At 41.0% G+C, this 22,253-nt stretch overlaps 2 pseudogenes; one reads left to right on the forward strand and one right to left on the reverse strand.

Annotated features, from left to right (window-relative positions):
- LOC134327055 (tripartite motif-containing protein 16-like) overlaps positions 1-2,494 on the reverse strand; it is a 20,681-nt pseudogene extending 18,187 nt beyond the window's left edge.
- LOC134326300 (zinc finger protein 850-like) overlaps positions 1-22,253 on the forward strand; it is a 150,301-nt pseudogene that overhangs the window by 47,893 nt on the left and 80,155 nt on the right.

Here is a 22,253-nt window from a genome sequence, read left to right on the forward strand (position 1 = left end):
AAAATTTTTTGATTATCTTTTGTACTCATGCTGTGGGACTTTTAATTTGCAATGTTGTTGTAGTAAGTAGTATAAGACACTAGTTAACTACTACAACCTTCATCTTATCAAAACTTGCATTTCTTAATTTTTGTTAATCTTCTATATTTTATTATTGCTGTACCTTTACTGTAGTACATTTTATGATTCGTTACTGTACCCATGCTTTAGGACTTTTATAATGTGGTTGTAGTAACTAGTACAAGTGACAAGTTAACTACTACATCCTTGGTTGTAGAATTTTTTTTTTTTTTTTTTTACTTTTAATTCTTTATTACTGTACCCATACTGTAGGGTTTGTTTCTGTAATGTAAGTGTAGTGGGTGGTACATGTCACTAGGTAACTATTGCATCGTTTATTATATTAAAATGATTGATTTTAGAATTGTTGACACTATATATTGTTACTGTACCCATACTGAAGTACTTTATACAGTTATATTGAATGGTACATGCCACTGGGTAATAACTACACCTCGGCTTCATGCACTTTGTAGACGCTCCCTTAGCACTTCCTTATCATTTCAACTCAGATGAAGCTCACATTTACAAAATAACAGAAAATAAAAATGTACAGAAAAAACGTTTTAAACATATTTGATTGTAGTTTGTTCCTTGTTTACTGCAGAATCAGTTAATGCAGTTTCACTTATTTTTGGATGTTTATTAGCCGAGAACGAGACGAAAGAAACTCGAATGTCAGGCGAATGTCCAAGACTTCCTGGTTTAGTTCGTGAGTGTTCTGTTCAAAACAAGTGTGTTTAAATCAAATCAACAATCTGAACTACATAAAGTAACAATACACAGTAATGTACAGAAGTGTGGAAATGTATAAACTCACCTGCGTTCATCAACTTCAATTATTAACAAAACTACAAACACGGAACAGATCCACACTCAAACAGAACAGGATCAGATCAGTTTCACTTCTGCTGAACTAAAGGAGAGAGAGAGAGAGAGAGAGAGAGAGAGAGAGAGAGAGAGAGAGACTTTTTTTGACTTTTAAGACACCTTTAATCAACATTTTCAGATAACACCAGCAGTTAAAACCAGCTCAAGGAAAATCCAATGAGACAAGGGAGAAAAAAATTAAAATAAAATTAATAATAAATAAATTATACAACAACGATTAAAACAGTCATATTACAGTGACAGTAATTTAGATATTCATCACCAACTCACCAAGATCACCAGGTTCACACAAAATACCCCCAACCCCCCACACGTCAAAAAAATTATCTACATTATCCATGATGGTATAATATGTAAATTCAATCAATAATCGCTTTCTCACTAAACCTCTGACCATCAAGACTGGATCGGTACCACCACAACCCTTGATCCTGCTCTTCCTTGTGCACCAGATTGCCAATTTTGCGGCACCATACAGAAAATTTAAAAGAACCACTTTATGTCTATTTGTAACAGAGTACTTGGGCCCATAAATAAAAAAACTTTTGTCAAAAAAACCTACAAATCCAATTCCCCAGTTCTTAATTAAATTCAAAAGGGGGTCTAAACGTGAACACTGTAAAAAGACATGAAAAAGTGACTCAGTGGCCCCACAAAAAGGACAGCTGTCACTAGCCGAAGGATCAATCCGTGCCACGTGCCTGTTGGTAGCTAAGATCCCATGCACAATCCTCCACTGGAGGTCACCCACCCTCTTCTGAATGGGTCTTTTGTACAGGGACCGCCAGCTACCCTTAGGGGAAAAACCAGCCCCAACAACCACTGCCCATTTGGTCTCTCTTAAGTCTCGCAAGTTGTGAAAATGCACAGCTTTAACACAAGCCATGTACAGTGACCGTTTTTGTAGAGTGCTAAAGACACCCAGTGTAGGCATTTTGGAAGACAGCAGTGTCCCCTGTCCCTCCTGCCAATCCTCCCAGCCCAAGTCCATCACTATATCTGGAAAAATGGCCTCATCACTCCGACATTGCTCAACAGGGGTCATTCTAAGGTACTCGGACACAGAGGCAGACATATCAGATTTTAAATGGTCTAGTACCTGCCCAACCAGGCGCAAAGACCTAAAACCGACCCGTTCTGCCAGCTGTTCTACCGGTACCCAGTCCATACCTCTCCTTAAGTGGCAGAGCTTAGTAATTCCACTCTGTATCAGACGACCTCTCACAGAGCCTGAAATCTGGCCCAGAGATGGAAAAACCGGGTTAAAAAACAGTGGCTCTTCAAAAATCCATGCAGATGGTACATCACACTCCTTTGAGAAGGAAAACAGTTGCCAAGCCTCCATAGCAGCCGAGTAAAAGGGTGTCAGGCCCCCTAAATCCATGGTCTTCAGTGAAAGAGAGAACAAATGTCTATCCAAGCCCAAACGCCCAGCAGTTCTCAAAAGAGCGCAGGCTACCTCCGTCCAACTGTGATGCTCATGGTACAGCAGGCGTTGTATAGCCTGCAAACGCAAGGCAGCCACTCTGGAACGAATGTCCATGAGCCCTTGTCCCCCCTCTTGCACAGGAAGGTACAAAACTGCAGCTCTCAACCAATGTTGTCCATTCCAGAAAAAATTCACCAGCTCTCTCTGAATATCATCAATAAGTCCCCTTGGTGGATTCAAGACAGTGAACTTATGCCATAAAGCAGATGCAACAAGGTTGTTGGCGACTAGAACTCTACCCCTATATGATAACTGGGGTAGCAACCAAGACCATTTGGACAACCTGGCACGGACTTTCTCCACTACACTTTCCCAATTTTTTGTTTTTGCTTCATCAGTGCCCAACCATACTCCTAAAAACTTCAGACCAGTTCTGCTCCACTGTATACTACCTGGAAGTTGTGGCAAAGAGTCACCCCTTATTTCTGAACCACACCAAAGAGCCTCAGTCTTACCCCAATTTAGTTTTGCGGAGGTGGCCTGTTCATAAACCTGTAATGCATTTTTCAATGCCAAAATGTCTTGTTTATGACGTACCACTACTGTGATGTCATCAGCATATGCTGAAATCTTAACTATGCTGTTCCCAATCTGCAAACCAGACAACCTTTTCCTAAGTGAACACAAAAAAGGTTCTACAGCGAGCGAGTACAACTGTCCAGACAAAGGGCAGCCTTGACGTATTCCCCTTCCTACCAATACAGGAGTACTCAGACCCCCACCCGCCTTTATTATACAAGATGCCCCCGCATATAACAGCTTGATCCAAGAGATAAAACCATTTCCAAATCCAAAAGCCTTCAAGGTTGAAAAAAGATAGCCATGATCTACTCGATCAAAAGCTTTTTCTTGATCAAGCGATAAAAAACCAAAATCTGATCCAGACAGTTTAGCATAATCAAATAAATCTCTAATTAAAAACAGATTATCATAAATGGATCTTTTTGGTATGCAGTAGGACTGATCTTCGTTAATCACCATGTCTAAAACAGTTTTCAATCTATTTGCGATTGAACGAGATAAAATTTTATAATCAGAACACAATAAAGACACAGGTCTCCAGTTCGTCAGTCGGCAAAGATCCCCCTTTTTTGGAATGAGTGACAAAACAGCACGCTGACAGCTTATTGGAAGAACACCAGCACTGGAACTTTCCAGTAACACCTCATAAAAGTCCCTCCCTATAACTCCCCAAAAACTTCTGTAGAAGTCCACTGGTAAGCCGTCTATCCCAGGTGCTCTCCCAGGAGTGAGTTGATATACGGCCTCAGTGACCTCCTCAAAAGTCAATTCATTGTCCATTTCCAGTTGATACTGTTCATCCAGTTGAGGTAAGCCCTCAAGCAGGACATCTGCACTTTGCAGATCTGGAACATCTGCAGTGTACAGGTCTGAATAAAACTCTACAGCCAGCTTCCGAACCTCAACTGGGTCTGTGGCAATCATACCATCCTCTTTACGCACTGAAATCAAAGTCTTATGTACAGATGAGGGCTTTTCCAGATTGAAAAAGAAAGCAGTGGGAGCGTCCATGTCTTGCACAGAAAGGAACCTTGACCTCACCAGTGCTCCCTTTGCTTTTTCATGCAGAATGTCACTCAGCTCCTGAAATTTTGTGGTGAGCTCCGTCCGCAAATCAGGAACATTCTGATTTATCAATGAATTATGTATCCTTGTAATGTCCTTTTCTAAAGCAGTCATAGTGGTTCTTAGTCGGGATGTAGAGTAGGAAGTAAAATCTTGGCAGAAAACTCGTATTTGAGCTTTCCCCACGTCCCACCACTGCATTAGATTATCAAAATCTCCTTTTTTTCCTACCCACTCAGCCCAAAACAGCTTAAAATCTTCACAGAACCTTCTGTCTTGTAAAAGTGACTTATTAAAATACCACAGACAGGGTCTAGGTGTATGAAAATTAAAAGAAAAATCCACAGTACATAAGTGGTGATCAGAAAAAGAAGTGGGCTGTATACTAGATCGAGAAATTGTATCACGTGCACAGTCTGAAACATAAAACCTGTCCAGACGTGCTGCAAACACTCCCCTAGCCTCCACTTTAACCCAAGAATACTGCCTAACAGAGGGGTGTTTCTCTCGCCACACATCTATCAGTTCAAAATCAGAAACAATATTAGTAAGAACACGAGCAGACTGGGGGTGTGGCTCCTCTCCATTTCTGTCTTTAACAAAATCAAGGGTACAATTCCAATCACCTCCTAAGACAACAACATCTTCAGACGAGAAAGATTGTAAAAACTGCCTTAGCTTAGTAAACAGCTCACTTCTCTCTGATCCTCTATTAGGGGCATACACATTAATAAAAATAAAAACATGATCATAAACCTTGGCTCTAATCACAAGTAAACGCCCTGCTACAACTTCATTCACCGATAATACAGTTACTAAAGAGAATTGAGAGAAAAGAATGGCAACCCCTGCACTAACATTCGTCCCATGACTAAGATAAGCCTGCCCCTTCCACCATAAACCCCATTCAGAGACTGAATTATCATCACTGTGTGTCTCTTGTAAAAAACAAACATTTAATTTCTTAAAATTAAAAAGTTCAGAAAAAAGGGCCTGTTTACTCCTATCTCTAAAACCATTTACATTTAAAGTACCCACCCTCAAAACCCCCATTAAAACAGAAAAAAGAGAGAGGGAACAATAAAGCAGAAAACAGGTAAAGAGGACAGGATAAAACTTCTCCCCATGTGCTCTGTATTTATACAGCCTCACGATCAGAGACAAACCGTAAACCACTCCTCACATTTTTAGCTTTTCGGATGGCAGTGATGTGTTTTTTCAAACGGAACCGTTTCTGTTTGGAAAGAATTTCATACCCAACATCTCTTTGCGCCTTCAACACTGAAGCCACAAACGTATCTAAATCCGGGAAAAAATCAGTCACATCCACAGTTTTTCCCTTCGTCATATCCAAAAAAGAGTTGATCTGATCTACAGAGTACAGCATCTCACTTCCAAGTTGACTACCTCCAAAATCAGACACCACAGACATTCTGTCCTCCTCCATGTCCTCTTCTTGGGACACAACTGGACCTGACTGAGCGTCACATATACTCGCAGACATCTGCACTGAAGCATTGGCACCAACAGTGCTCAGGCCTTCCTGAGCACCCCCCTCACCACTTATATGAGCACCCTCCTCACCATTCACCTGAGCATCCCCCTCACCACTTACATGAACACCCTCCTCACCACTCACCTGAGCACCCCCCTCACCACTCTCCTGAGCACTCTCTTTATCACTCACCTTAGCACCCCCTTGCACACTCACCGCACCGCTCACCTGAGCACCCTCCTCACCGCTCACCTGGGTCTCCCCCTCACCACTCACCTTGGCACCTACCACACTTTCACCCTGGCTAGCTTGCTGCTGACCAGCCTCACTGTCTGAAACACTAGTTTTTAAACGCTCACTCACCTCAACTCCACAATGCGCCTCCGGAGCTGGAGCTGTGGACGATCCCTCACCTGAATCCTCAGGAGCGGTATCCGCAGCGTCCCTCTCCGGGGCGCCACCATTCTCAGCTGCGGTAGAATCCCGGTTCTCCTGCACAGTCCTCCGTTCATTCAATGGGCACTCAAAGCGCTTATGCCCTACATTGCCACACTGAAAACACCTCAAACTATCCGTACTGGCGAAGACCAGGTACGAGCCTTCACCATCCGAAACACGGAACGAGGCCTCGAGGGTTTTGTCCGCGCTGTTTAGAATCATGAGCACCTGGCGCCTGAAAGACAGGACGTGCTTTAGTCCTGATTTCTTGCATCCTAGTGGTATGTCCCTGATCTCACCCACAAATTTGCCAAAACGACTCAGCTCCTTTATTATTGGTTCATGGGACATGTACGGGGGAACATTAGAGATGGTGACCTTCGTCACGGGTGTAGAAAGGGGGGACACCGGCACAAAAGTCTCCTGCACCCAAATCCCACTCACTATCAGCTCATTGACCAGCTGTTTATCCTTCAAAAAGACAACCACAGCTTTATTCATGCGGGACGCGGAGTGGATCTGCTCACAGCCCACTTTCTCACCCACCGCGATCAGTACGTCTTCCACTGAGGCGGCAACAGGTGGAACACACCTGAAACCGTTTGATCGGGAAGAGAGAGACGGCGTCCCCGCCACGCGACGAGACGCCATTACTCCCCCCCGACTAGGCTCAGCTAGTTACCGATTACAGTGCACAGTAAATGAAATATAAAGAAAAAAGAATATAAACTCCCAAATAAGACTGTGAGAATTTAAAGAAAAAAAAAGAAAAGTAGTGTAGATTACTCACTCACTTCCACACACACCACCGCTCTCGCAAACTCACACTCGCCCCGCCCACTCCCAGCATGCAGAGAGAGAGAGAGAGAGAGAGAGAGAGAGAGAGAGAGAGAGAGAGAGAGAGAACCATCAACTTCTGGAACCATCTAAATGAGAGCGACCCCCAAACTTATCATTATAAAGCCCTGAAACACCAAGAGCTGAGCAAACATACCAGTCCCCTCATCCAACTGGTCCTGAGTCACTGCACCCATACACCACTAACACACACAGATACACCACTAACACACACAGATACACCACTAACACACACCGATACACTAATAACACACACAGACACTCCAACACACACAGATACACCACTAACACACACAGACACTCAAATAACACACACAAACACATTGCTAACACACACTGGCACACTAATAACACACACTAACACAATAAAGACTCAGGAACAAGAGAAATCTGTAAACCCAATTAGAATAAACCAAATTACACAAAAACTCCGAACTAAATATCTGAATTATTGGGAAACTGAAACTAAAACTCAAAGTAAAATGCAGTGTTATTTGGCCCTAAACAGACACTACAGTGCAGCAGATTATCTCAGCACAGTATCCGACCCTAAATTAAGAAACACCCTGACGAGGTACAGACTGAGCGCACACGACCTGGCCGTGGAGACGGGGCGACACACCCGGTCCTGGCTGCCCCGGGAGGAGAGGTTGTGTCAGCACTGCACTCTCAGTACAGTAGAGACGGAGCTGCACTTCCTCACCCGGTGTACCAAGTACCACCACGTCCGCTCCCAATTCTTCCCTAAATTTAACAACATCATCCCCAACTTTACCTCCCTCCCAGACCCCGACAAACTGCCCCACCTACTGGGGGAGCACAGAGAGAGCTGCACACTAGCAGCACTCTATACTTACACCTGCCACCAGGTGAGGGACAGTGGGTGACCATGTCTCATACACACATACACACACACATGCACAAACTGATTGTTTTACTACCTCATTATTGTAAATATTATACTTTTTATTGTTATTATTTTGCACTGTTTTTATTAATATTTTATTCTATTCTATATTTTTTGCACATGTAACTGTTCTGTATATTTTTGTTCTTTCTTATTTTTATTGTTTATATTTCCCTGTAACTTGCTTTGGCAATACGAATGTCCTTATTTGTCATGCCAATAAAGCTTCTTTTGAGTTTGAGTTTGAGTTTGAGTTGAGAGAGAGAGAGAGAGAGAGAGAGAGAGAGAGGTTTTCACACAACTTTATTTAAACATTCAGGACATCATATCCATAATAATTTTACATTACCTAAGTAAGCAAAGTGGAAGAAAATAAATAAATAAATAAAAATAAAACAAATAGATAGATAAATAAATAAACATTAGTACTTAAAAATTGTAATTATGGTTCAAAACCTTAATATTCAACATCACATAAAATCTTTCCTATACACCACATCGTACGGAATTCTGCAAGATTGTTAACCAGTTTGAAATATGTATATTCAATTCTGATCCGGGCGGCTAACATTCCTCTTAAAATCCCCTCAGCACTAACAGCTCCAGCTCCCCTTATTCTGTTTTTACGGCTTTTCCACACCGCTAACTTAGCGAGGCCTAAGACACAGTTAAGGAGACAGATTTTCTTTCAGTATTTGAAATTGTATTTGACACTACTAATAAATGCTTGATGTGAGAAGCGCTCATCAAATTCTCCAAACCACCTGGATAGTATTTGAAACAGACGACTTAGTCTGGGACAGAGAATAAAAAGATGTTCAACTGTTTCAACAGCTCCACAAAAGGGACAGTTTGACCTCACCTCTGAATTGAAATGGGCTACATGTTTGTTAGTGGCTATGGCCTTGTGGATCAGTCTCCACTGGAGATCTCCAACCTGCTTCTCAATGGGGGGCTTATAAAGAGAATGCCAGTGTCCCTTCATCAAAAGGCCATGCCCAAACACTCCTGACCACTTCCATGCCTGCACCTGTTATAGGACACTCTGATGGCGCACTTAACAGGGGTGTATCAAAGGACAAGATACTGTTCACATCTTCATTCTCTCCTACTCTCAGTGCTGAAACACTGATGGGAGGAAAGCACATGTTCCTTGTATGGATCTGCAGGTGCTGTTGTTCTATCACCTCTCTGCAGATTCCTGGGACTATCGCTATCACTTCATCCAGTATCTGTTTTAACAGACGCATGGAACGTATCCCTGTTGCGATTTGAAGCGATTCTGGCGATTTCCAACCAACCTGTTCCCTAAGATGCCCCAATAATGTGCATCCTGCCCTCACAAAAGCCTCTTTCAAACACCTTGAAGCCAGCAGTCTAAGAGGGAGAAATGGGTTATGAAACAATGGTTCTGTCATAATCCATTCTCCTGGTTCTATTGTTTTTCTATTGATTGAGAGGGTTGTTCGCCAAACTTTCAGCACAGATTGATAAAACGGTGACAAGTTTGTAATTTCTAAGTCTGTCAAATTTAAAAGGAATAACTGGTGATCATAGTTCATGTTTGTTGCTTTTCTGAGTAGAGCGCAAGCAATTCCTGCCCATCCTAAATGTTCTGTGAATAGCAACTTCTGAATGGTCTGTAAACGAAAGGAATCAACACGACTTCTCAGATCGATCAGCCCCTGTCCTCCTTCCTGTTTAGGAAGGTATAATACTGGGGCACGCACCCAGTGTTGCCCAGACCAAAAGAAATCTACCAGTTTGCCCTGGATTCTGTGTATTAACTGCTCTGGAGGTTCTAAAACAATAAACTTGTGCCACAGCATGGAGGCAGCCAGATTGTTTGTAACTAAAACTCTCCCTCTATAGGAAAGTTCTGGCATTAACCATTTCCAGCCAGCCAGCTTTGTTGAAACCTTATCCATCACGCCTTCCCAGTTTTTCAATTGATAATCAGTGGTTCCAAGAAACACCCCCAATACTTTTAGACCATCCCTCGCCCACTGTATATTCCCAGGGAGTTGTAAGTGCTCTATTTGATCCCATTGTCCTAAAAGAAGTCCTTCACTTTTACTCCAGTTAACCCTTGCTGATGAAGCCTTTTCAAAAATAGACAGACATTTACATAGATCTAAAATATCTTCTTTTTCTCTAAAAAACACACTGACATCATCCGCATATGCTGATACTGAAAGGTTTACAGAGTGCTCAGCGAAAGAAAAACCTCTGATGTTTTTCCTTATTCTGTTCAGGAGTGGCTCAATAACAAGGGTGTAAAGCTGTCCTGATAGCGGACAGCCTTGTCTTATTCCTCTCCTGACTGGCAAAGGGTAGCTGAGCCCACTCCCCACCTTCAGCATTACAGCAGCATTATTATAAAGGAGTTTGATCATGGATATAAAATTATTACCAAACCTAAAAGCTTTTAAAACGTTAAAAAGGTACCAACTCTATCAAATGCTTTTTCTTGGTCGATAGATAAAATCCCAACATTTAGATTGTCTCTTATTGATATGTCAATGATATCACGAATTAAAAAAAGATTATCAAAAATAGTTCGACTTGGCACACAATAAGTCTGTTCTATACCAATTATCTTACATAAAACGTTCTTTAGTCTATTTGCCAAACATTTTGAAAAAATTTTGTAGTCCACACACATGAGTGAAACCGGCCTCCAGTTTTTCAGTAACCCCAAGTCTCCTTTCTTTGGTAAAAGTGAAAGCACAGCCCTCTGACTGCTGGACGGTAGCAAACCAGTTTTAATGCATTCTAGAAGTACTTCATGCAAGTCTGTCCCAAGTTCCTTCCAAAAATGTTTATAGAACTCCGCTGGCAGTCCATCCACGCCAGGCGACTTGCCCGTTGACAGTTGCTGGACTGCTTCAGTAAGCTCCTCAAATACCAAGTCCATATCCAGTTCACTGCTGTCCTCTAGCCGCAATGCAGGGAGCTCCTGGAACAGCATCTGCATACAGCCATGATCGCAGCTGTCAGTCCCATAGAGTTCTGTGTAGAACGCTGTAGCCATCCGTCTCATCTCCACTGGGTCGGAGATGATGGAGCCATCTTCTCGCCAAAGATATATCATCTGCTTTTGTTTTACAGCTTTTCGTTCAAGATTAAAAAAGTAGGAAGTGGGGGCATCTACGTACATCTTTAATTGATGCTATTCTTGTTCTTATCAATGCCCCCTTAGCTCTTTCATTTAAAAGACTACTTAATTCTAGTTTCTTTTCTTTTAAAATGTTGATAGTATTCAGGGGGTTTAAGGTGTTATCTATTTCAAACGTTTTAATGTCTTCTTCTAATTTTTTAATTTTATTTTTTAAAACAGCTGTCATATTATAAGTAAAATTTTGGCAAAACACCCTTATTTGTGTTTTCCCAACCTCCCACCATTGTGCTAAACTTTCAAAGTCCCTCTTCTTGACCCTCCATGTGTCCCAGAAACTACAGAAAGAAACACAGAATAATTTGTCCTGAAGTAATTTCATATTAAAATGCCAATAATAGTTAAAACGTTGCAGTTTTTTAAGACATAAATCAACAGAAATCATGTGATGATCAGAAAGGCCATTTGGACTAATAAAAACATTTAATACTCTATTATTAAGAAGTTTGCTAATATAAAATCGATCTAATCTAGCACCAATTATCTGTGAGTTTAAGAACTTCACCCATGTGCACTGCTGGACTGATTCATTCCTCACTCTCCATATATAAATTAACTTAGAATCTTTTGTGATGTTTAGCAGTTCTAAGCTAGACTGTATATGGGGTTCTTCTCCATTTCTGTCCAGTGTGAAGTCTACAGTACAGTTCCAATCTCCTTCTATTATTATATTATCATTTGTATACCTGGTTAAAATTTCCTTTAGTTTGTTAAAAAGCTGTATACGTTCTGTGCCTTTATTTGGTGCATAGATGTTAATAAATACAAACTCTAAACCCATTATTTCTGCTCTTACTAAAAGCAATCTACCTTTAGCAATATCACATTTGTATATTTACATTTAATTCTTTAGAAAAAAGAGTAGCCACACCAGCCCTATTGTTTTCACCATGACTCAGAAAGCAGCTTCCTGTCCACCCCTTATGCCACTCTAATTCATTATCTACATTTGTATGGGTTTCCTGCAAGAAGATAATTTTAACTTTTTTTATTTTAAGAAACTCTAAAATGGCTACCCTTTTATTTTGATCTCTTCCTCCATTCATGTTAAGAAAACCCACTCTTAAAGTCTCCATTAAGAAAAAGTAGAGAGTAATATCACCCATGACAGAAAGATTAAGTGCTGAAGTTAACAGTGACCTTATTTAGATTTTGATTTTTGGAGGGGTATTTTTCCCCTCCTTACACCAGAAGCCAATTTTCTCAAGCGGTACCTTTTTTGCATACTTAGTTTATCCACCTTAGTATTTTTTTGCCAATACACCACAGAAGCAATAAATTTTTGTTTGTCTGTAAAGAATTCTCTGACATTCACTTTTTTCCTAAATGTATCATCCAGAAAAGTATTAATATCCTGAAGTGAATACAGATCATCCTCTGTTGAGTGGGCTATATATTCTGCAATGTCAGAAGTTATTGACATTGTGTCATCATCCTTACCAGTTTCCAGACTTTCATTGTTTATCTCGGGTTCTGAAAGTTCAACGTCTTCACTTATAGAACCTTTTTCTGTACAATCTATATTTAGGGTTTGTGACTTGTTAACAGTAGCTTTCACACTGCTTTCAATTACGACCCTTTCCTCACTGATCTCTTCCACCTTTCCCTCATCAACTTGCACAACACTTCTTTCTTTAACTTTTACCTCACTGCTGTCGTTCTCAACTGGCCTCTTCTTAGCCACCTGTACGCCAGCCTCAGCATCCTTAATTTTATCATTTGCTGTTTCAATTGTGTTTATTACACTTCCAGTATTAATCGTTACATCACCAGACTCTGCTTGCTGCACTATAGTGCCCTGACTCTTCACACCAGCATCACTACTGTGAGCAGCAGGTTCAGCTTCGGTCTCTGTCTGCTTCTCAGACCTTACCGGACAAACCTCCTTAATGTGCCCCACTGAGCCACACTCAAAACAACGCATATCCCCGGTGTTAGCATACAACATGTAGGATTTACCGTCATGTGTGCACCGTAAAGAAACGTTCAGCGTCGGCTCATTTAAAAACATGTAAACTTGTCGGCGAAACGAGAGTACATGTTTTAACGCCTGGTTCTTACAGCCGAGAGGAATCATTTTAATCGGACCCGCAAACTTACCGAACAGAGAGAGTTCACGCTCTATATCCGCATTCGGGATGAAGGGTGGACAGTTTGCTATGGTTACCCGTGTAGCTATTGAAAATAGTGGGGAAACAGAAACAAACATTTCGCCTACCTTTAAACCGGATTCCACCAGTTTGTTTACAAGCTGTTCGTGCTGCAGAAACACGACCACGGCTTTGTTCATTCGGGAGGCCGAGACTATATGCTCGTATCCAACCAGCTCACCTACATCTTCCAACACCTGCTCCACCGATACTCCCACCTCTGGTACACACCGAATCCCATGCTGGAGCGAGAGAGAGGAAGCTCGGCTATGCCGGGCAGCCGTCATCGCGCTACCCGAATGGTTTGTTTCACAAAACCACTCGGTGTGTGTACGGAATTATTAACTATATGTTTAATATGTTTGTGAAACTTGAAACACCCGTGTAAAGTATTTGAAAAATAAAAACAATTGAAAAACGCTCCACAACTTCTCCACTGTGACCCTACACTCACCCAACTCCCAGCATACACCACGAGAGAGAGAATTTTACAAAAACCTTTATTCAAACATTAAAAACCATCAGGTTGATTACAGAAAAACTAAAACAAAACATAAAAACACATTTTCAACACCTGACCATTAGCTCCATGGGCTAGCAAAGATCAACTCACCCTCTACCACACTGCATAGGACATCATTATAACACCATTCAGACTCAAATACCTCAGTATTGTTCATGTTCTTGTAAAACCCAAACTCAAAAACAATTCTGGATCTTACCAGAGCCATGAACAACTGTAAAACATTCTGACCAAATTTGCCTTCTATCTTGTTTTTCCTTGAATTATAAATAGCAAGTTTTGCTTGGCCTACAATAAAATTAAGCAATTGCCATTTAAATCGAGTTTTTTGACTGTAGCCAGCTCCAAAAATGAATGCAAGTGAATTAAAAACCTCCCCACATTTCAAAAACAGAACAGACAGGGTATTAAAAAGAGAGCTCAATCTCTGACATTCCATAAAACAGTGAAATATCGTTTCTCTAGTTCCACAAAAAACACATACATCACTTACGCCTGGATTAATAACATTCACAAAAGAGTTAACAGCAATAACCCCATGTAATATTCTCCACTGGAGGTCCCCAGATCTTTTTGTGAGTGGCGGCTTGTACAGAACCCTCCAGACAGGTCGTCTGTCCATTTCCCCACCAAACTTGTCCCTCCACACTGTGTCCGGCCTGCCATCCAAAACGGACTTATTAAAAGCCTTAACCAAGCACCTGTATAAAATCTTGCCCGACACAGTGTGAAGGTCCAAGTCCCGTAGGTCAGAAATATCTAACAAAGGACCTGAGCCTTCGCCTAAGGCCGGTGTCAGTCCAGTTTCTGGGAAAGGGTCTTCCCCGTTGGGCACTGCCCTGCCACTCCCATAGTCCTTTAGCAAAGCCATTTCTTCTTGTGAGAGCCTTTGTGTCCACAGCTCAAGTATGGTCCTGGTGTGGCGCAAGGACCTCTGTTTCAACACTGAGGACACAGCGTGCACATCATTCAGGTTTGATCCTGCCACAGTCACTAAATTCTGTAGTAACATAGTCCCAGATGCACAAAGTCTCTGAGTAAGCCCAGGTACTCCATCACCTGACACATCCAGTCGAGCTCCTTTAATTAAAGGTTCTTTCAGCAACCAGAAAAGTGAGGTGGTCAGTCGACGACTCTCAAAAAATCCCCATATTTTAAAAAGTCCACGGTAAAAAAGCGGTAATCCATTTAAATGCAATTGTTTGTAATCCATTAAAAACAAAGCAATGTCCAGTCCCAGGCCATCCACCCTGTGCAGAATAGAACAAGTGACCCTTCGCCACACCAGATCAGCAGGCCCAGTCAGGAAATCCTGCACAAACTGCATACGAAAAGTTGCCAGTCTACTCGCAAGATGCACTAGGCCTTGTCCTCCCTCTTCCTTTGGGAGAAAGAGCACAGCTTGAGGAACCCAATGAAGCCGGTCCCAAAAAAAATCCACTAATATGGTTTGCAGCCGCGACAGTAGTCCAACTGGGGGATCAACACAGGACAGCCGGTGCCACAGTACTGAAGCCACCAAATTGTTGACAACTAGTACTCTCCCCCTAAAGGATAGCTGTCCGTGAATCCATTTCCACCGTGCTAAACGACCAGCCATTTTCTCCACCACACCATCCCAGTTTTTAAGCTGTGTGACTTCATCCCCAAGATACACACCCAGATACTTTATCCCCCCAGTCTTCCATAACAGACCACCAGGTAAAACTGGCAACCCTTTTGCCCAGTGACCCACTGCTAAAGCCTCACTTTTTCCCCAGTTGACCCTTGCCGATGAAATAAGTTCAAAGTCCCATACAATGGCAACCAATCTATCAACATCTTGCTGTCCATTTACCATAATCATCACATCATCTGCATAAGCAGATAGGTGATGCCGATACAAATCACTTTTACTTAGAACTACCCCTTCACTCTGTGTGCGAATTTTATTCAGCATTGGTTCAATGGCAAGAGAGTATAACATGCCTGACAAGGCACATCCTTGACGTATACCACGACCAGCCTGAAATGGAGCACTTAAGCCCCCATTAATTTTCAGCAAACTTTCAATATTTTGGTACATTACCTTAACCATGCCCATGAAAACTGGGCCAAAGCCAAAAGCTTCAAGAGTATGCCAAAGATACTGATGTTCAATTCTATCAAATGCCTTCTCTTGATCGATAGAAATGAGACCCAAGTCAAACCCCAAAATCTTAGAGATTTCCAAAGCACCTCTAATTAGGTGAATGTTGTCTCTAATGGACCTACCAGGCACACAGTAGGTCTGGTCTAGATGAATGACCTGCCCCATCACATTTTTCAGTCTATTAGCCAGAGTCTTGGAAAACACTTTCAGATCAGTGCACAGGAGACTCACTGGCCTCCAGTTCTTTATGTCTTTCAGGTTACCCGCCTTAGGCAGAAGGGTGACAACAGCCCTCCTGCAACTTAATGGCAGGGAACCATCATCCAAACTCTCATTGAGAACAGCTAGCAGATCGGTCCCCAGCTCTGTCCAAAAGGCCTTATAAAATTCCACAGGAAGGCCGTCGATACCTGGGACAGTACCACCCTTCATGTCCTGCAGGGCAGCATACAGCTCCTGCTTGCACAGAGGCCGTTCCAGCTCTGCACATGAGCGCTCAGAAACCCTAGGTAAACCTGAATAAAAACCAGAGGCCAGTTCTCCATGATCCACATGCTCACCTCTGTACAATTCGCTGTAGAACCGTACAGCTCTCTTCCTTATCTCAGCGGGCTCTGTCAGCTCTAGTCCTTCCTCAGAGCGCAGAGAGTGAATGACACGACTCTGACCATTCTTTTTTTCCAGACTGAAGAAAAACTTGGATGGGGCATCCATCTGTGACAAGCTCTGATAACGCGATCGGACCAGAGCCCCCTGTGCCCTGATGCCCAAAAGATCTCTAAGAGCAGAAGTTTTTGATCTAAGAGTTGTGACATGACTTTGGTCTCTAGTTGTATCTATAAGGCATTGCAACTGAACTATCTCATGTTCTAATGTTTTCATTGATTTGGCAATATACTGTGACATATTGAAAGTATACTGTTTACAAAGTTGCTGTATTTCAACCTTGCCATAATCCCACCACTCACGCAGGTTACAGAACTGACCCTTCCTTATTTTGAAAGCATTCCAAAAAACTGAAATAACACGTTTAAAATTCATGTCACTTAACAGGGAGGTATTAAAATGCCAGTAAGCACTTTTAGGCCTAATGTTAGCAATAAAAGCCGAACATAAAATCAAGCTATGGTCAGAAAACCCAACAGGTGCAATCATACAACCCTTAACAATGCTAAGCTGGTGCTTAAAACAATAAATCCGATCCAATCTAGCCAGTGACATAAAACCATCCCTTGCATGGGCCCATGTGTATTGTCTTGTATTCTGATTAAAACCCCTCCATACATCATATAACTCACGAGCTCTAATTAGCTCACAAAGGGTACGCTGAGATGCAGCATGTGGTTCAGTGTGATTACGGTCCATGGTGTCATCTTCAGTACAATTAAAATCACCCCCCACAAACAGGTAGTCATCAGTGCTGCAGTTCTGCAGAGCTGTACTAACAGTACGTAAGAAGGCCACCCTGTCAACACCAGTCGTGGGAGCATAAACATTAAAAATAACAACTTTAAAATGTTCAAGTTGTGCTCGTACAATCATGCACCTGCCATTCATCACCTGCTCAATTTCACAAGATGTTGTCCTGAGATTTTTAGAGAAGAGAACAGCCACCCCACCTCTGGTAGAACTCAAATGACTGAGGAGAACTTCACCTTCCCATTCCTTTTTCCATTCAACTTCATTATCATCATCACTGTGTGTTTCTTGGACTAGCATGATGTCAATCCCCTTCTGTCTGATCAATTCATATAACAAAGCTCTTTTATAGCTGTTCCGTGCCCCATTTAGATTTAAAGAGCCCACCCTTATCCTGCTCATGAGTGAAGAAAAGAGGAACAGTAGAAACAAAAAAAAGCTAAAGCTAAGAGGTTTCATAACCATCTTCATTCTTCAGTCCTAATTTCAATTTTGGAACAATTTTTTTTAATCGATAAATTTCCTGCACAGTAAACTGGTCCTCCCCTTCATTTCTCATAAGAGCCCGGACAGAGTCTATGAATAATTTCCTGTCAGGAAAGAACTCCTCAACAACTACACCTTTCATGTTTTTTGTTTTTGTCAAAAAAGACCTAATCTTGTCGAACATGTATGCACTTCGACAGCTCCTCTGACTTTTAACATCAGACAGATCACTGTCAGTGTCATCAGGGGTACCAGAACCAAGAACCTCCTTCTGCTGCTCACTCTTCTGCCCACCTGCCTTCTGTGTTTTCCCTTTCTTTTCCCCATCTTTAGTCCACTTTGTTTTCAATTTTCGCTTTCCAGAAGGAACTCTGAAAAGTGTCTCCTCTACCACGGAGTCAGTCTCCATGTCCTCCCCATCCAAACTATATTCTGCAGTATTAATAGCTGCAGCACCACCTTCAGCTACAATAGTAGCTGAGTCCCCTTGAGACCCTGAGCCTTCCTGCACATCATTTTTACTGTCCACACCAATGTCCCCAGCGCCACCAGGCCCAGCCACAGCATCATCCTCCCTAACCTGAGTCTGTGTGCCTGAGACAGTGTTCTCATCCACACTTTCAACCCTGTCCCCTTCTGCACTAGACCCAACATTCTCCCCATGTTCCCCAGTTCCAGCACTCCCAGGTCCAGCGTCTGCACCACCCGTGTGGTTTACACCTCCCCCGTCAGGTGCAGAATCTGAGGCCCGTGATGTACCTTTACTTGCCTCAAAAGGACACGAACGCCTCAAATGCCCCTCTTGCCCACACCCAAAACACTTCATGTTGTCAGAAGTGGCAAAAACAACATAATCAAAACCATCAATTTTGAATTTGCACGCAATGTTCAGATCTTCAACGCCACTCTTCAAAACCATGTATACCTGCCGTCTATAACAGACAACATGCCGTGAACGTTGACTTTTTCCACCGTAGTGGATCATTTTTATGGTAGACATAACTTGACCATAACGTGAGAGTTCTACAATCAGTGCTTCATCAGACATGAATGGTGGAACATTTGAAATAGTTATTCTTTTAGCAGGTCTAACGAGGGGCATTACAGGTGTAAACGTGTCCTTAATCACAACACCGGTCTGTACCACAGAGTTTACTTTCTCTACACTGTCCAGAAAAATAACAACTGCACCATTCATCCTAGATGCAGCCAAAACACTGCTACAGTCAACTACATCTCCCACAGCCAAAACACAGTCCTCCACTGAGCACCTCATCTCAGGTGCGAGTCTAATCCCATGACGGCGACTGAGCTTCTCCAACTTAGCTTTATCTACCGCCGCCATGGCGACCGGTAAAAAACGCCGGCACCCGGCGAGTATAAACAAAAACACCCCTCCCCCCTCTAACTACAACCCCACACCTCCACTAATACTGAAACAACTTTATAAACAATCTAGCACAGCACAGAAAGAAATAGAAAAGTTAGAAACTCACTCAAACTGCAGCAGTAGAGAACGCTCACACTCAGCTCCACTCACTCACGCACGCACACACGCGCTCACTCACTTCCGCTCAGAGAGAGAGAGAGAGAGAGAGAGAGAGAGAGAGAGAGAGAGAGAGATGGGACGACAGCTTAAGGTTTTTTATTTTTAGCACCTGGTCAGGGTCACGATGGGTCCTTCTTTACTTGTTAACACTGAATGTAAATCAGGAACACATGCTGCACAATTATTTGAAGGTAACCAATTATCATTCAGTTTAGTTTTAAATAATACACAAACATCTACTTTTTATGTCTCATCCTGCAACTGTTTCACATGTCTTTTCATTAAAGAAATATTTTATAGGAGAGATGCTACACTTACCCGTCCCGCTCGTACTACAGGTAATTATAATGTAAATATTACAATAAACAAATAATAATAAATTTGTTTAACTGCTTTGGACATTCCAACGTCTCCTTGAATTGCATTTATTATTTGCTGAACTTAAAAAGACCCAAATTAAAATATTTAACATTGAACTGACCTTTAAAGTGAAGTTCATCATTATGTACAGACATTGTTCCCATCTAGTGGTGCCAGAAATAAATTACATCCTGTTGCCCGGGTACAGATGTGACTTTTATTTTTTACTGTTACTATTATTATTATTATTATTATTAAATATTATTACTACTACTACTATTTTTTTTATTATTAATAGTGTTATTATTTCTATTATTAGATTAATTTATTTATTTTACTGTTGTTGTATTGTTTGTTTATGTTAACAATAAATGCAATACAAGGGGACATTGGAATGTCCAAGGCAGTTAAACAAAGTTACTTGTTAACATTTTCTGTATTTTTACAGTATAATTTCCTGATTTTTGTCTGGTTGTATTACTTTACCTGAAACACCTGTAGCCAACTCACCCGTCTTTAAATACTCTATAAGCGAGTAAGCGTCATATTCACTAATTACCCAATCCTCATTCACACCTTCACATGTAAACAAACGCTTCCGGTTACTATTGCAGTACCTTCAGAGCTAAAGTTTAAATGTTACTGCCCTTAAAACGTATTTAAAACATACTATCATTAAAATCACAACTTTAAACTTTTAAACTGCACAAAGACTTTTTTCCTGCCTTTTTCTCTCAGTTACAGTTAGATGTATTGAACTGTACTTCTGATGCTCACTGAGATGAAAACCTAAATTAACATCTTTGATACTTTTGTGTATGTTTGTATCTAATAAAGTTAAAAAAATAATGTTATTAAAATTATAAAAAAAAGACATTTAAACTGCACTTCCTGAACCTTTACACACAGGCATTTACACAATAAAGGTAAAAATCAGAATCGGAGTCTAAAAAAGATGTAGATATAAGGGGAAACACCAAGAGCAAACAGAGCTACAATCTAGTGTTTTTATTTCTGAAATAAACATGAAAACATGGTGGCACAGCAGTAAATTACACTAGCCCACCACTGCTGAGATCCAGGGTTTGAATCCTCAGAGGTCCTCTGGGGAGAAAGGGGGCTTTGGATGGATTGGCATCCTGCATGGGGTGGACCCATCATGGCCCTGACCAATTAAAGCTGTGGTAAAACATGATAGTGAATGAATTTGCTTGGGGTTGGATCATTTTAGGTAGATAGGAGTTACCATTAGCTAATGGAAACAGCCAGACCAGAGCTTTGGACAGGCAAATTAACTCAACACCACCTGCAGCTTCCAGCTAAATTTCCCTAACAAATATTAACATATGCAGCAAAACTCCAGTAAAAGAATGAAATCTGAATTTTAACATCAACAAATATGCTGTATTCTCCACCTCAGTAGTGCATTTTTATCTGATTTAAAAAGCAACTATTTATATAAACACATTGATCTAATTTATTAATCTTAGAAGTTTACTAAATACACTTTTACTTCCTTCAATTCTTAGTTACTTTCAAAAACCTGTACAGCAATAATCCATTTTAATAGATCAGTCATCAGGATCAGTTTCTAACACAAAATATCAGTGTTCATTTAGTAAAAGAAAAAAGTAGATCATCTAATCATCAGTCTTTCTGTTGCTTTAAAATGATTAATATAGAATAGAATTACTCCTACTGCTCATTGTGCTGCTATTCTTCATAATCCCAGTCCTCACAAAACTAAACTAACAATAAACAGAAAAAACATCATCCACAAAAAGCATCCAGAGAAACATAGTTCAGAATGAGGCAGATCAAGCTGAAGAGGGACATGCAAATACTGAAAATGCAAACTACTGGACACACAACCTTCTATCAGCTCATTGTTTGAAATGCAGAAACCAAAACTGAAAGCTTTCTTCTCTGTGCAGTGCTTTACATCAATATTCATCCCTTAAACTTTCCACATTTTGTATTGGTACAACCTAAACTGAAATGAACGGCATAAGTCAGCTGCTAGAATTCCTACAATCCCACAATCAAACATTTACACTGACTTCCTGTTCCTGTCTGAATTTAATATAAAATACTTCTTCTGTTTAAGGTTCTACATGTCTTGGCCCCACAGACATTTCCAGTCTCCTCCAACCCTTTTTACCCACTCACACTATTCGATCCTATGACAGTCATTTGCTGTCTGTTCCTTATTCAAGGCTACATACTTTTGGAGATATGGCTTTTAGCGTGGTTGCCCCAAAATAATGTAATACACCTTTCTGTATGCCTGTGTGTACTTTTTCCCCACACTTCAAAAAGATTTGAAAAATGAAGTAAAATCTGATACAATAACAAATTAAAAATAGTTGAAAAACAGTTTTTTTGACTGAATACCCTGGTGAAAAAAAGTATACTTAAGTATACTAATCTTCAATATGCTAAAGTGCACTAAAGTGTATTATTGTCAAACTAATGATCAATACGCTTAAAGAGTGCTAAAATGGAACAACTATTTTTGTACTTAATATACTTTAGTTGTACATAAATAATACAAAAGCTCAACTTTAAGTGTACTAAACTGTACTAAATTGAGACAATTTTAAGTATATTTAATTCAATTTAAGTATACTACTGCATGTGTATTTAATTCCGTTTCACATACACTTAAAATTAAATTGAAGCACATTTAATCAGTATTTCAAGTGCACTTAGAGTACATTAAAATAGCCTTT

The sequence above is a fragment of the Trichomycterus rosablanca genome, chromosome 14 (assembly GCF_030014385.1).
Source record: "Trichomycterus rosablanca isolate fTriRos1 chromosome 14, fTriRos1.hap1, whole genome shotgun sequence".
In the NCBI taxonomy this organism is placed as follows: Eukaryota; Metazoa; Chordata; class Actinopteri; order Siluriformes; family Trichomycteridae; genus Trichomycterus; species Trichomycterus rosablanca.